Genomic DNA, 16,824 nt, shown 5'->3' on the forward strand with positions numbered 1-16,824 from the left:
ACCCTCACCCACTACCAGCCATGCACAGGGTGGGGACAATGTCATGTCTACTGTGGCCTCACACGGGACACCAGTTGCAATACACCATAGTCCTGTGGTCCCACTGTGCAGCTCCACCAGGGTGCTGGCTTAGAGTGGCTTCCAGTCTCTCTCCAAATGCACCACGGCGCCTTCCAATGGCTTTGTTCTAGCAATTTATTTACTGTGGTAACATATACACACCATAGACCGTATTAAGTAAGGTTCTTTTAAGGGTGTCATTTGGTGACATTAACTAGATTCCTCCACTCCCCTCACTGAACACCAGCCCCCTTTCCTTCTTCATCCCACTTCTGGGGACTTTAGCACCAATGGCTCAGAAAACTAAGATCAGGGGCTAGGGAGAGGACCCAGTGGAAAGCATGGGGATCTGAGTTCAAATCCCTACTCGGTCACATGCACACCTATAACCCTGATGCTGTGGGGGTGGAGTATGACAGAGGAAGACACCTGATGTCCTCCTCTGGCTTTTGCACGTGCATGGGCAGACATATGAGCATGTGTGTGTGCACAAGTAAGTAAAAAGAAAGAGGGAAGGGGCTGGAGAATGGCTTGGCGGTTAATAGCACTGGCAGCTCTTTCAGAAGACCCAGGTTCAGTTCCCAGCACCCACATGGCAGCCCACAACTGTCTGTAACTCCAGTTACAGGAGATCTGACACCCTCACACAGACATACGTGTAGGCAAAACAAACAAACAAACAAAACCCCAACACACATAAAAATAAATAAATTCTTTTAAAAAAAAAGAAAGAAAGAGGGTGGGGAGAAGAAAGGAAGACAAAGCGAAGCAGGTAGATGAAGGTTGGCTGCTGCTAGACACTGCAAAGAAGGGAGTCGGGGTTGGGGGAGGGGACTACCAAGATGCTGAGGTCAAGGGCACCTGGATGCAGGGGTTCATGCACCCGGGTGGGCACCAGCTATCAGCAGGCTGAGGAAAATAAGAAGCATACTTTTACATGGAGCTCTTGGCTCCCTCAAGAGGGTTCCCCTGTCTGAGATTCTGCAGTTCCCTGGAACTAGGGCCAACTTCTCCATTAAGCTTCAGCAAGTAAATGAGGAGAAGGAACAAAGGTGGCCCGGCATCCAGCCTGCACCACCCGAATGGAAGGCATGGCAGGCTGGCTACCACAGGAGCTCAAGCTCCTAGCCACCTCCTCATTGTGCACACACAAACACACACACACACACACACACACACACACACACACACACTGCCAGAACTCTCTGCAGCTGCCTTTTCCCTTTCCCCTTGTCCTGTGAAGTTCTGTGCAGTGGCGCTTCCTGAGATGGGACAGTTCCTTTGCTGGTTCTCTTGGTGCTACTAGGTCCTCAGGTGGCCTTTCCATGCCTCCTCAGACTTCTCCCTGAGCTACATCAGACTCTGCCCTTGACCGACTGACCTGAAAGGGAGTGTGTTTTTCTCTCAAGATCAAGACAGCTCCGTATGAACCGGTGCTACCTGGAACTCTGCAGTAAGTCACAGATTCCCTCAAGGCAGTGACATACAACCAGAGTGCAATCCACCATGCCATCAGCTGTGCCCTTGGTCGGACCATCGCTGTGCTTGTCTGGAAGGAGGCGTGCTTCAATATACCCCCAGCTACAACTATTCAGGGACATGTCTCAAGGACACGGTGGCTGCCAGCCTCAGAGCTGGCATGACACAAAGCCTCCATGCGGAGGATACCTGCTGCCCAGATTTTGATGATCCAGGATCTGCAGGCCCTGGCAGAGCAGGGCGGCGGGTGCTCTCTTTTCTCTAGGCTCCTCCAGCTCAGGTGGCACCCTCGCAGTCTCCCAGCCCCTCTCTGCAAGCGAGTCCTGGAATGCCACGGCACACTGTGCTGGAAAGCACTGAATGGCTTCCAGGCACACAAAGGAGGCAGTGTCTGAGAACCCAGGACTTGGGAACCACAAAGGGCTTTATTTCCCTTTCCAAGTCCAAGACTAAGAAAATAAAAGCAGCTGCCAGCCTCAACGCTTGGCCTGACAGCAACACTGGCTCACCTTCCTCCAGCCGAAACTCCTTTCTGAATTCGGAGTCTGACTTTGGATACGCTGGTCTGTAACCCGCGGCCCACAGCCGAGGCGCTGCTCTACTCTTCAGCCCTCCTTATCTGGGAGCTCTCCCACAGATCCCTAGATAAAGCACATCCTCTTTCCCATTGGACGCCAACCCTTGCTCCTGCTTAACAATCCCAGGGGCCCCCAGCTGCTGAGCAAGACTGAGCCACCTGGCCCTCGGCCAAATCTCTGTCTTCTTGGGAAGGTGGCCCTTAAGCCTCGAGAACATGAACGGGGCTAGACTTCCCATGGCCGGTCGGTGATGTAAGACGCTGTGCTCTGAGCATAACAGCCGTTACCATCTTCAGCAGAGTAACAAACTTGCAAGAGACCCTTTACCGACCTTCCCTCACAGAAGAGGGTGGGGAGGGTCACTACAGCCTCCCCTCAGATTCAAGCAACTCCCTCCTACACACGCCTCTAAGTATAAATAATTCTGCCCGAGCTGCGTGTGATCCCGTGGTCTCGGGAGATGACAGCATATACAGACTAAGGGAACATAACTGAAAGGGAGACTACCTGTGCAGCTGTGGAGAAACTGTCATCTATACTGGGTTCTGTTCCCAGCGCTCACGAGGCAGCTTACAGCCGCCTGCAACCCCAGTCCTGGAGGATCCGACACTCTCTCCTGGTTTTTAGAGGCAAGGCATGAACAAGGTGCAGACATACGTGCGAGTAAACACTCATCCATGTAAAATAAAAGAAAGAGAGGATGTGGCCAAGGCTAAGCACATAATGCTTTTGCTTGTGTTCAAGCTTCCAGCTCAGAGTGTCTGGGGGGGATGTGCCTGCTTGGAGGCCACCCACATTTTTGTAGGCAGTAACCCCTCTCCCATCCTCTCCAAGTAAGCCCAATAAACTACAATGCCACCAAATTGGACTTTGGTGGAATTGCTATTTTGGTTTGTCAGTGGTGGCCAATGTGGGGTGAGCAGATATTTGTCTATGCCTCTCGCCAAGAAAATATCATACAGCAACTGAAAGGGAGGTGGATGGAGCCACAGTGGGGTCAAGGAGCAGCAGGTGAGACAGGTTCTAATCCACATCCCAACCCTACCTACGCCTAGCTGACTGCCCCTGCAGTGACAGACACAAGTATCCCAACACACACACAAAGCCACCAACCAGCCCATCCCCCTAGACCAATATGCATCCCTGAGACCACAGGACCCCTCTGGTATTACCCAAGATCTTATCCATATACTCCCATCTGCCCCTGGCCACTGTCATTCCAGCACCAGGTTTGGCATGTTGGCTCAGACCTGATAGCCTTCAGGTCTGACCAAGCTCAAGGTGCGTGTGGGAGCCACCTCCTGGACCTTAGTTCCACAACATGGTCTGGTAACCTGGGCAACTGATGGGAGCCCAAGTGCACCTGACCTGGGGACTCTGAATCTTAAGCTGGCCTTATCGGGGGAGGTATGTCACTGCAGGCAGGTTTCAAGATTTCAAAAGCTCACAACATATGGGCATGGTAAGGCATGCCTTTTGTTCCAGCACTTGGGATCTCTGTGACTTCGAGGCTATCCTGGTTTACATAGTGAGTTCCAGGACAGACAGAGCTACATTGTGAGACCCTGGCTCAAACAAAACAAAACAATGAATAAATAAAAATAAACCAACCAAACAAAAAATCCACACCATTCCTGGTTAGCTCTCTCTGCCTGGGACCAAGGATGTAAGTGCTCAGCTACTGCTTCAATGTCATCCCACCTGCCTGCTGCCACGTCCCTCCCATGACTGTCATGGACTACGTAACCTGGGCCACTATGCAGCCTGCAGCCTTGGCTTTGTGATTTCAGTCACGTGACTTGATACCTTCTCCATGCCCTGAGTTCCTCTGCTAGGAGTTATAGCCGAGTACCTAACTCACATGCCTGTGGAGGATGAGCCAAAATGCCACCAGAAGGACCCAGCACCATGTCTGGCCAACAGTAGTGACAAAGACAAAAAGACAAAGATCTGCTTTCCCAAATGAGCTACCTGTGACTCTGTCCCTCCGCAGCTGTCCAGGGTTAAGACGGAGGTGAGTTCCTAGAGCCAACCAGGTCTGGCCACCTGGACTGTATACAAACCCCGCCCACATAAAGACCACGCCCAGGTGACGTGGCCTCTGTCCAGATTCACTGCACAGACCCCTAGATAGAGTATTCTCACCTCCCCCAGGCTTCCACAGTCCCTGCAACCCAAGTCCTGACTCTAAAGAGAGGACCTTCCTCTGACCTGCAGAGAACATAACCCTCATCGGCAACTTCAGCAAAACAGCACGGTTGGATGTGATGTCACTAGCCAGCAAAGGCACTCCAGCACACCTATCCTCAAGCCTGGAGGCCAGCCTCTCACCTGTTCAGCCCTTCCTTAACTGACAGGAGACAGAACAAGCTCCCCAACCATCCGTCTCCTCCACAACACACACAAGATCTCCCTTATTCCTGGTCACCACACCGTGGGTTGCTACTGCTGATCCAACTGACAGATGGGGAGACTGAGGCTTGGGAAGGCCGGCAGGGTAAGAGGTACTACAGCAGCAACAGAAGTGGTTCCAGAGCTCCAAGCCCAGACATCCTTCCCAGTTTATGGACCAGAGGTCCCTCTGCCTTTGAGACTGAGTGGGAACCTAGCAGGATATCCACACATGGGTTGACAAAGCTTGAAGGAAAACCTGTTTTTCAGCAGGTAATTGAGCAAAAACCTCTGTTACATAAGTGACTACGCTCAGCAACAGGAAACCCACGCAAGAATTCCTCACTAGCGAAGCATTCCTTCCCCAGCTCCAGCATCCTCCAAGCAACCAGGACCTGGGAGGATGGAACCAGTGAGACATCTACAAGAAGACACCTTCTGTAGTTCCTGGATACAACCTGTCTCCCTGCCATGGCCCCCGCCCACATTCCAGAAAGCAGAAGGTGGCAGCGCCTTTCATCGGAAAGCTTCATCGGAAAGCAAGCAGCTCTCTGTAGGATCAGGGCTCCACAGATGGTGTTGTGGGAAGCCCAGTGGCCAGGTGGGATGGGGGCCTCCTAGCCCCTGTTCAACTATCTGTCACAGTGCCAACAGGCACGGTTATGTGCCAGTGTTTATAAAACCAGGCAGAAACAGGTAGCGACACACACCTTCTGTCTCAGACCAATGAGTCTGAAGAGAAACAACTCCCACAAGGGTCCTGGGAGTTACTAACCCACTAAATGGTTAGGGAGGCCAGCGAGAACCTCAGCCTCACGACCGGCATGAGGGCTCCATTTTCGGAGGCCCAAGAAACATGCCCTGAAGGAAAGGAGCAGGCCAGGTGTGATCTACATAAATCCAGGCCACACTGAGACGGAAGCATCTACCCAGTAAGGGCTCACGAACTGCCACTCACACTCTCACCCCACCTGTGCTGTGTGCTGGACTGCCACTTGAGGCAAGAGAGCCTGCGAGAACATCATCGGCCGTGGATGCACAGAGGAGAGGCAGCTGTGAACAGCCACAGGCCTGGTGGTGGCAGGGACTGTCCCTTATTCTCCCAACGGAGGACACAGTAAAGAAGATGTCATGGTATCCAGACTAGCGCAAGACGGGACAGCCACTTGAGGGTTCCATCAGAGGCCGGTCTACCCAGGATTGACCAGCACCTTCTCAGAAATCCAGCTGGCTCCTCTACTCACGGTGGCAAGCATACGCTGGGCACCTGCTAAGCAAGGAGAACACCGGATCAAGTGCCGCTACCTAGAGACTCCACTACCTAGATGTTCCCGAACCCATACACAGGCGCTTCCATGTCCCCAGGGCACACTAACTGGAAAACTGGATCCAATGGCTTGTGGGTCTGTCCAACCTCCCAGCATGCAACTCGCAAAGTATTATGTAGAGGATTTGAAACACTCCCTCCTGCAGGGAGGAGGGAGGTTCATGAGACCCAAAGCTGATGAAACTTATTTACACAGCTCAAAAAGTTAAAGGACTCACATGGCCCATAAAAGCAATTTTCTGAGGAGTGGAGACTTTCCAACTGACCAAGCTGCCTGCCCTGTGCAGGGAACTCCCAGCATGGAAGCTTTTTTTTCTGAGTCATCACCACGCTGGGGTGGGCTTTTTGAGGATGCAGACGCCTCTGAGTCACCCCTGGTCCTGTATGTAACCCCAATAAATTCATTGGTTCACTATGCTAGACTTGCATGGGATCATTTCTTTGGTGTACTCTCCATGGCCTATCTGGGATGGATAGAAGTTTGTTTGTGACTTCTCATATACAACTGGACACAAAGACTAGCGCCAGCTGAGTGAGGAGCCAGGTGGGACTTCAGAAAAGGTCCAGTTTCGGATCCCCTAACTGAACCTGACCCCAGCCTTAAACAGCTTCTTAAACAGGTGACGTGCCAGTGAGCCACCAAACCAAGTTCTTTCCCTCCAATTGCTTCTGGTTTTCTTAGCTTGGCTCAGCTGTAGCCAGAGGCCACGCCAGCTGGAGACTCCCACACAGATCAAGCCCTGAATATGTACAGGCCGGGCACTGGCAGCACAGCTACAAGTACTATCAAACATTTTATGCCTAAAACAACTCAGCAAGGAGATGGTTCCTGCCTGGCTGGCAGCCCTGGATCCCTCGGCATCCCTCACTTGGAACCACCGCTTTAAAACTCAAGTCTCAGCTGGATGGTGGCGACTCATGCCTTTAATCCCAGCCCTGGGAGGCAGAGGCAGGTGAATCTCTAAGTTTGAGGCCAGCAGCATGGTCTACAGAATGAGTTCCAAAGCAGCCAGGGTTATACAGAGAAATCCTGTCTCAAAACAACAACAACAAAACTCCTCAAATCCCATGAATAGGGTAAAAACTGAAAAGCAAGTTGCAAAGCCCTAAAGCCCTCCAGGTACACCTGACGCCTCCAGACCAGGCAAATGGAAAGCTGCAGTGCTGCAGTCTGTGCTGGCCTTAAGGCAGAGTCTTCTAGTGGCCCGAGGGGCAAGGCGGTAGGAAGGCAGTGTTCCAGGGATTGCTGCAGTCCGAGTAGACCGCAGGGGAAGCTCCCAGGCAGCCAGTAGAGACAAATGAAGTGTGTGAGAGTGCCACTGCTCAGGAACACCAAAGACAACTGCCTACTAGGTGTTCTGGGAAACACTTACTATGCGCCAGGCTTGCTGTTGCTTTTGTTGTTGTTGCCCTTCTTTGAGACAAGATCTTGTGCTGAAGCCAAGGCTCACTTGCAATTTACTATGCCCTCAGGTTAGCTTCACACTAGCAGCAATCCTCCTGCGGCATCCTCCAGAGTACCAGTATTGAAGGCATGAGCTTTAGGCACACTTGATTTTTGGTGCTGGGGTGTGGTGGGGAATACTGCTGGAGCTGTGAATGCTGGTCTCGGTAGGGAAGAGAGGGTTTCCAGCCTGAGGGATAGACAGTGACAGCCCAGGAAGGACACACCATTGAGGTAAAGAGCCAGCTGGTGGATATGCAGTGTCCTCTGACCAAAGCGAAGCAGAGAGGAAATGGCAAAGGCAACCTTATTTAGGGTCATCCCATTCCAAGCACAGCATGTGATCTGTGACATACAGAGGGGAGAAGACAGGGGTCAAGATTCAGAAAACAGAACACAGGTGGTGGACATGGAACCCAGCAGACAACTCAGGGTTCATCGGGAGGCTCCGCCAGATTGCATGGGGCAGCAGAGGTGGCAGGAACTGGCCATAGGTAACCACCCCAACCGTTGAGGACAAGCAACAGGCCAGCCTCAGTGGAGCCACTGAGGTCCTGGTTCCTCAACTCTGTCTTCAGGCATGACACCCCTGGACCTTTCTGTGGTGATTAGAGTGCCTTCCTTCTTTAAGAGATGAAGAAACAGGAATCAGGGAGGGGAAACGCAGCCATCACCAGGTGGAAGATGGAATCCGGTCTCGCTGCTGTAGTCCTCCTCTGGGGCCCTGGTGAGATGCGAGCCCAGGTGTGAGGCACGGTGAGTGGCAGAGCTGAAGAGCCCGTTTTCAGGCAGTTGCACTGGCCTGGCTTCAAAAACCAGCAGAAGTATTGTTGTTGTTGGTGGTGGTGGTGGTGTGTGTGTGTGTGTGTCCACAGTCACAACCACGGAGGGCCATTAAGAGCAGCAAGAAGATGGTTCGTCTAGAACGGAACCCAGTGTGACCCAGTGTCAATCTCTGAGCCCACATACAACTGAACAGACCCAGCAGCAGGGGCTGAGCTGCCTGCAAACTTCTGCTCAGAGCAGAGCACCCACAGAAGTGCACCTGGCCCTCCTCCGGCCGTCCTGTCACAGGCAACCCCATGGAGACCTACAGGGATGCTGGTGCCTCTCTTCACTGGCTTTCTCCTCACAGTTTTCGTAAGTGAGCCTGTGGCTGTGTGTGCTGACATGTAGTGGGGCTGTCGTGGACATTCTTCAATACGCTCACAAATATTTTCAAAGTCCTCAGACTTTAATTTCTGGTACAAGAGGTAGCCACAAACACAATCCACATAAACACTGCCCGGAATGTCCTCAGCCCCTGAAGGCTGTAAAGGAACCAAGGCGGAGGCGGGGACCAAACAGGAAGGAGTGGGAGGTGGGAGGGGTGGAAGGGAGATTCAGAAACCAGACACTAGGCAACCACTGGACAGCCCCCGTGTGACCTCTGACCTGCCATCTAGGTCTTGGAGGATGGAAGCAGGTGCCACAAGGAGCTATATCCAGGCATAATATGGGAGAGGTGCCAGGTCAGGAGGGTCTCACTTTCCAGTAGAAAGACAGAGGGGACCAAGGATACCACTCCTGTCACAGGGCCATCTAGAGCACCCATCTCCAGAGATAGCCCTGACCCATCTGTAAGTTACTTAGGATATCAGGACCTCTAGCCTGCCTCACGATCCTAGCAGAGGACCCCAAATCCAGAGTCAAGGCTGGTGGGCGGCTCCTTGTATAAACTTCACAGCAAATGTACCATCAAGAAGGACACAGCTCAGGATGGCTCAGCCAGTGGCCCCTGTCCACAACACCCACTGACAGGCAGAGCCTGGGAGAAGCTGGCACCAAGGGGTGAGGCATGGGAAAGGTGGGTGGGTGTTAGCCTGGAGGCCAGCAGGTGGCTTGGGCAAAAAACAGATGATGCCAGGATGGAAACTAAGGGGGTGGAGAAAGTGTCAGGGCCAGTGGCTCCTCCCTGCCCTGACCGGAGGTCACTGTGTGTAAGGGCTGCTGGGAAGGCAAGACATAGCTGGGACAGCTTGGGGTCCTCAGTGACCCAACTTCATCCTCATGTATCTACCTGATAGAAGCCACCACCTCACCTATTACAAAGACAGGACACAGAGAGCTTCAGAGAGATGGGACAGTGCCCTGTTCCTGGCTGGTGCTCCAGGCCTCCCCACCACAGGCTCATGACCCTGTGGACCTCATGCCAGCACTCTCAAGCCTTCACCCTCCTAATCGCAGCATGTCTTTGCCCCTCCCCAACACCAATGGAGACCCAGAAGAGCAGGTGATCCCTCCTTCTGGCTATTGTCAATGCCATACCGCCTGCACACAACAGTAGACTGACATGACACAGACAGCCCTAGGCAAGCCCTGTCTCCAAACACACTCTTCCCAGAACCCCTGCTGCCTCTTCCTGACTCTCCACAGAAGGCCTGCCCTCCAGGAAGTCCTCCCTGACTTCCACGGTCCACAGGAACCTCTTATCCCCAGTGCACAGCCATCCTGAGGTATGTGCACACCTTTGTGGGTCCACACACCAGTATGGGTGGTTGGTTACCTGTGCCATACCCCTGATACCTGCACACCCTCGTGCGCTCATTTAGCCATGTGGGCTGCTTGAATACACCTGCTCCCCGGTACTGTGCTTCCTTCCACACCCTTCTCTGCTGCCTGTATGATGCATCTACTCAACGTCTCACATCTAGTATCCTCCCTTTCGGTGAAGACCCAATGCTCTCCATCATTACCTGCCCACTGTGAGGGGCAGCCACTCACCAGCCCCCGGTAGGGGTGACACTGTAAGTGAGGGGGGTAAACCTAGCCTTTTTTAAAAGGGGCATGCAATACAGGGGGTGGGAAGTATGCACGTCCCAAGAGACAGAATGGACATAGACCAGGATGAGGCAGAAGAAAGCCACAAGAAGGAAGGTGAAGGGACCAGAGACCCTGACCTGATACCCCGTACAGCTTCATTTCCACACTGACAGGGACTCAGGGCGGGCCCCAGATAGGCTCAAAATGTAGCCACCAGAAGAAAGTGACAGCTCTGGGCAGCAACTTCAGGAACTGTTAATATGCCAGTGGGAACATATTATGGAGGGCACAGTTGTGGCCAACCTCAAGTAACCTGACATGAAATGGTCAATTTCCAAAGCAGTTTGAGAAGAATATTTTGTGACTAAAGGGCAAGACACGTCCATAGAAACCTTCCGCCCATTGCCTGTTACAGGGCACTTCGGCCCATAAATCTCCTGCCTCCATTTCCCTATATCCCAATGAAATTAGAAAACAGAAATTTGTAAAGAACAATGGATTTATTATATCAGAGTTATTTAAAAAGAAGGAAAAAGAGGCCTAAACCCCCATATGTGTTACCTTACAATTTATAGACAGTTTTGAGGTGAAGGCCAGAACGTATGTAGACTTGGGCAGAGATAGGTTAATGACCCTGTCTTGTGGGAAACATGCCTGCACTCCAGGCTGTCAAGTGTTGCTGTTCTTCCACAAAGCGTTGTTGATTCAAGTCCAAACCAAAGGAAAGAGGGCATTAAAGATTCCCCAATTTAAAAAAGAAATGTGGGGTTTATGGGATGTAACGTCCCCACCTGCCCTGAGCCTGGCAGAGTTCCTTGTCCCTTGGCCTTTCCTTTGGTGAGTGTGGAGTGGAAGACTTTTTGTGGAGGTCGTCTTGAGCTCCCATTCCTGAGTGCCTGTCACACACAGAATCCAAACACGAGCAAAGGTGAAGGACAGCCATAGGTGACAGTCTCTCCTCTCCTGTTGGCTTTGGTGACATAAGCATCCAGCTTCCCAGGCACGGTCCAGGCTACAGAGAGAAAGGTTGCTGGTGGCCAGACACAGCTGGGAGGCTCCCACAGCTAGCCCTGGCCCACAATGGGGAGTCTCTGCCCAGCAAGGCCTATCAGCACCCACCTGTGCCTTTCTCCAGCCAAAGGACAGTATGACCCAGATGGATGGGGCTATTTCACCACAAGGGACTGATGGGCGGAATGTTCCCACCCTCCCCAAAGCACAGAATCTTGTTACAAAGAACAAAGTTCATTGGCTAAATTTGGGTTGCCAGGTAATCCTGTACTAGGTGCTATTAATTCTTTAACAGCATGAATATCCAGAAGGACAAGCCAACAGCCAGCTCCGCATCAGTATCCCAAAGTTCTCAGCTCTCAGTGCAACCAGGTCCATGCCCACAAGGCTCCACAGGAGAAATACCTGCCCTGTTCCCCTATGGGCACAGATCTCCACGGGTCTGCTGCTTGTACATTCTAGATTCTCTTATGGTCTTGGATCACGCTGACCTGATCTCACACCATCTCAGTGTATGCCAAGTCCACATCCCTGACCTTTCTGTTCCCCATTCCCAGCGTTTTCCATGCACACCTGGCCCGTTCACTCCTCCCTCAGTCCCAGTCTGAAATCAGCCTGAGAGCGGGCAAGGGCATTGCCTCAAGTTCTCCTGAGTCCACACAGCTGTGGACTTGACTTTCAGCTCCTGTTTCCATATCAGATGTCCCTGCTCTCCAGGAGCTCAGAGATACACCAAGGCTATCTGACCAGAAGGTCTCATATCCTACTGTGGCTGCTTTTGCAATATTTTCCTGCCAGGAACTGACCCCACACACATACTTCAACCCACACTCAGAGCTTCCATGAGCCAAAGACCAGCTGCTGGCAAATCCTAAGTCATATGGTGTTTCAGAGATCCAAAGGGAAGGATGAAAAGGCAGCCCATAGATCCAGGCCAGGAGCACCTGGGTCTTGTCCTGAACCTTCTACAATTAGAACGCAGTGACAAAAACCACAATGTAAGCTGACATGTCCCTCCACCACCGTTCCCGTCCCCCTCCCCGCTCTACTTTCCCTTCACCCATCCCCGTTGTCCCTCCCTCCAACAACCTTATCCCCTGACTCTACTTATCACAGCAGTAGAACCCCAAACATCTCAAGGGTCATCCAAGTGTCGCTGGAAAAAGGCCACCACAGCCAAAACTCTAGTAAAGTAAACTAAAAATAGATAAATGTACCTGACCAGAAGAGGCCAATCTCTGCTTTGAAAGGTGACAAACAACAGCCGGAGCAGAACAAAACTTCCGTGTGTCAGGTAAAGCTGTCACAAACATACTTAAAAAAAAAAAAAAAAAAAAGTGCACTTGTTTTGAACACCCAAGAACACCCAAACTCACCACATTGCCTCACAACCACAGGCCTCGGGGCTACGGCCGGTCTCTCTCTGGGAAAACCCAAGCTCTGAAGCATGGAAATCCAGCTGATACACTGCTTTGCCTCCTGGCATGCCTCCTTCCACAATCACGCCGCAGCTCCAAGGCCACACCTGGCGCCTGGCGGAGGCCTGCTCTCCTCATCGGACAGCTCCAGCACAGCCCTCCAGGCCAAGGACCCAGGGGAGGGCAGGTCTCAAGAGAGCAGGCGTGAAGACCTGGCTGGGCCGGATGAACAGGTTGACAAGAAGTGTGGAGAAGGGAGGCTGGTCTTCCACCAGACGGACAGCAGCTGAGTCAACCGTGAAACAACGAAACCTTACAAAGGAGAGGTGGTGGGGCACTATGAGGGAAAGGTACCGGGATTACAAGAGAACACGCTCTGCGGGACCTCACCTCCTAATTCCAAAGCTTAAAAGAAAGATCCTGCCCGCCAGTTAGTTGAAATGAAAGATCAAAATGCTCGGCTGGGCACACACACCCTGAAGCCAGAGAGGTACCCGCCTCCACCCACAGAGGGGAGGAGGGGTACAAAGCTACGTCAGGCTTCACAGGGTCCTATGTCACTGGTCCTCCTTCAGGCTGGGCCAGGTGACAGCTGTCATTGGTCCATGTGCACACCTGCAGAAACTGATGTCTGACTCAGAAATGCCACCTGACCAGCTAACTCTGCTCCCTGGGCTTCCAGAACACAGCTCAAGTCCCTCCTCACAGAAGCCATGAAGCTGGGCCTGGCTACCATGTCCTCATCATCAGTCCAGGCAAAGAAGCTTTAGTTCAGTGGACTCTGACTCCACTTACGGTGCCAATCTGAGACCATGACAATGAGTCCAGCAGCTGTCCATGAACTTCATGAAAAAAAAAAAAAATCTACCACACCGTGCAAGCTACCAGAGCTATCATCAAGGCAGCAACACGATGGACCCTCTGTATATCCCACAAGCCAGCTCCTGTCCACCCCTGCCAAACCCTGGATGAGCAGTGAGGTGGATGAGGTAGTGAACCAGTGATGGACTTAAGGCCAGGAACCTGAAGAACCCAGAACGCACTAGCCATGGGTCCCTAATGAGTCATGTGTCTGTCAACCTTTTACATCACAGACAGGGTAGTCACATGCCATGTGGCACAGGTTTTGTGAGTCTCTACATGTTTCTGTCCTGGCCTCCTGATAGGACACAGCCATTCCCTCACTGCTGGGAAGAGGGCTCTGGGGTCAGGAAGAGGGGTCCCCCATGACTGGAAAAGGCTGACCCCCCTCAAGGGCTGAGCTGCCTCAGTCAGAAGCCCCCTTTTCCTTTCAGAATCCATAATTCTCTTCTCTTGTGACCCTAGTGTCCCAAAGGGCCACTGGCCCAGAATATCAGGCATTGCCTACCTTTCCCAGGTATACATCCAGCCATGGATGGTGAGAAAAGGTTTTGAATAAACTATTCTAGGAAAGACATAACAAACACCTGCTCCCCCCCCCAACTCCCAATACAGCTCCAATGACAAACCAAAGTTCCATTTCATCAATGTCCAACTTGATGAACCAATGAGTTTACTGGACTCACAGAGTATGGGTGACCCCCAAATAACACTCAGCATGGATAGTGACTTCCCGAAACTTCATTGCTGGAAATCTCCCTGCAGTTAACCTTCTGTCCTCGATATACTGTAGTCCCTTCCCAGACCACAAGGCTACATGCAAGTAGGGCAAAATCATACACAGAGCTGGCTCGGGAGCATAGAAGACGGTGGCTTGAATCTCACACCAGGGTCCTCCTTACTCGCTTCTATAACGAAGAGACAATCAGCCCTGTCTCACGGGTCTCTTGAAAGTGGTCCTAGCTGCTGTCTGAAATGAGGGCTGTTACATTCAGAGAATAGTGTTCTACAAGAGGGGGGTCATACAGGTGTGCATGTTGGGAGGGGTGTTCCCATCTCATGTAGCATGAGAGAGAGAAAGAAGGAGAGTCACAAGACAGAAAGTCAGAGTGGGAAGAGAGAGTTGCTTTGGAAAGCAGCTAAGTCCAAAACCTGCTCTGCTGGATGATACCCCCCCCACACACACACACACAACACACACAAACACTCAAGTCACTTCTGGACTACTGTGGGCGCACAGAACAGAGAGAGGTTCTCCCATGAGCCTGTGTCACTCCAACACAGGGAAAGCGCTGTTTTCTAGGCCTGCTGCTGGGGTATAGACTGTTGCATCCCTCACTTCTCTGCTCCATGGCTATGTGACCTGTAGCACACAGAAGGCACAGGAAAAACGGAGCTGACAGCTATAGCAACACCAAAAGGTCCTAGTTGCTGGTGTGGATGCACCTCAGCAGAAGGCTACAGGATGGCAAAAGTAGGGAGCCTGAGAGCCTGTCTACTCCCTCCCAGCCTGGCTCCCTTATATGCCTCTGTATTTTGGGGAGTCTCAACTTTCCCTTAAGATGAAAAAGTTCCCAGGGGACGCTGCCTCACCAGGAGAGCCACAGCCTCCTGTCTCGCCACGGCTGACTGCCCTGTCTCTAACACTGCTTTGCCTCCTGAGACACCCACCCTACCTAGAACTGCCTTCAAGGTCCCTCCTGACCCAGAGGTACCTCTTCCTCTGCCTGGAGCCCCAGAAGACCTGGGAGCCTCCCTCTGACCCCTCACCTGCCCCCTTATGGCTCAAGCCATCCCACCATGCCTACACATGCCTGGTTCCTCAACCTGCATGCTTCAACACCTGTCCTGGCCTAAGGGTTCTTCTCTTCACCAACCCAGGCAGCCCTGCCTGATAAGACCATCTTTGCCTCCCTCCAGCAGGAGGGACCAGGGAGTGGGGACAGCCAGGTGGCAGGCACCACACTCTTCAGACAAGCTGTGGTAGGTACCGTGCATATGGAGGCCAGAGTTTGACTCTAGGTATCTTCGCTGATTGCTCTCTGCCCCTTATGTTTAGGTAGGGTCTCTCAACTGGGCCCAGAGCTCACTATTTGGCTAATCTAGTCATCCAGCTTGCTTGAGGTCCTGTCTTTGGCTCCTGCACACTGAAATTACAGGTGGACTCCATTCCTTCTTTGTGGGTGTTGGAGTTTGAACTCTGTCTTAACATTTGTTTGATAAGTACCTTACCCACTGGGACCCAAATCTATTTCCTTTCTTTTTCTTTCTTTCTTCTTTCCTTCCTTCCTTCTTCCTTCCTTCCTTCCTTCCTTCCTTCCTTTCTTCCTTCCTTCCTTCCTTCCTTTCCTTTCCTTCTTTTTTTTCCTTTGGTTTTTCAAGACAGGGTTTCTTTATGTTACAGCCTTGGCTGTCCTAGAACTCATTTTGTAGACCAGGATGGCCTAAGACTCACAGATATCCTCCTGCCCTTACCTCCAGAGTGCTGGGACTAAAAGTGTGTGCCACCGTGCCTGGTACAAATCTCTTTCTTAAAGACCTGACCCACCACTCTAGGCAACATATTCTCCTCCACCTGCCTCCTCAGGTACTCCTCAGAGGGCAGGGAGGGAGTCACCACCTGCCTTCACATGGGCACAGACCCACAGGTATGAGGCAACTGAAAAACTGCAGAAAGAGCCACACAACCTCTGTCACTCTCAATGCCCTGTGGAGGCTGGAGACTGCCTGCAGTGGGGAGCATTCCAGGCAAGCAGATGTTCTCACCCAAGGTCTGGAGATAAACAACACACTGGTGAGGGCCTAGTGAGAAACCTGGGTTCCCTAAAGTCAAAGTTCATAACACTACAGTCAGATCTCCTTTCCGCTGCTGGTGAAGAGAAAACACCAACAAACGGAACAGAGATAGCATGCCTCTGGTTACTTAAGCAACTGCGTTATTCTCCGGCATTTGGGAGCACGGTAGATAAAAATCAATTCCTTTCATGTCGTTAGTCAAACGCGTTCCTTTTTGAAAACACATGCAGAGGTAGCTCTAATTTAGGTTACGTTGGTGAACCAAAATAATGGCCGAGCGGGGTTTCTATCTTCTAATTATACAGAATTTAGGACAAAATATCCTCGTAAGTGATTCTGAGATACTTAATAAATAGGTCATAACGAGTTCATTTTGCTGCTAAAATCATTCACACCCAACCCAGCAGAACTAACTTCAGTATCAGGAAGAAGTGTCATCACGGCAGGAAGCCGGGCAGCCCTTCCTTCGCGCTGGTGCATCCTGGAAGTGAAAACCAGTTACAGGGCTAGCTCCCATTCATGTGGACGACTGGACCCTAATTTCCTTGTGGGGGGAGGACTGCCTTGACAAGCGTAGGGAGCTGGGGGCCCACCCCACCACTGGCGCGCTCGCTCACCAGCCCCACCCCACTCCACCCCCACCACCCAGGCCTATGC

At 52.0% G+C, this 16,824-nt stretch overlaps 1 protein-coding gene across 2 annotated transcripts in view; it reads right to left on the reverse strand.

Moving 5' to 3' along the window:
• The window catches only part of Gramd4 (GRAM domain containing 4), a 75,877-nt gene that overhangs the window by 47,384 nt on the left and 11,669 nt on the right, over nucleotides 1-16,824 (reverse strand). Inside the window, exon 1 of one of the 2 annotated variants that reach the window (XM_060388867.1) lies at nucleotides 1,729-1,747. The exons of the other annotated variant lie outside the window; for it this stretch is intronic. The gene's annotated coding sequence lies outside the window, so the exon portion shown is untranslated. Of the gene's footprint in view, nucleotides 1-1,728; nucleotides 1,748-16,824 lie in introns of those variants that run through there. 2 annotated transcript variants of the gene reach the window in all.

The sequence above is a fragment of the Meriones unguiculatus genome, chromosome 8 (assembly GCF_030254825.1).
Source record: "Meriones unguiculatus strain TT.TT164.6M chromosome 8, Bangor_MerUng_6.1, whole genome shotgun sequence".
NCBI lineage: Eukaryota > Metazoa > Chordata > Mammalia > Rodentia > Muridae > Meriones > Meriones unguiculatus.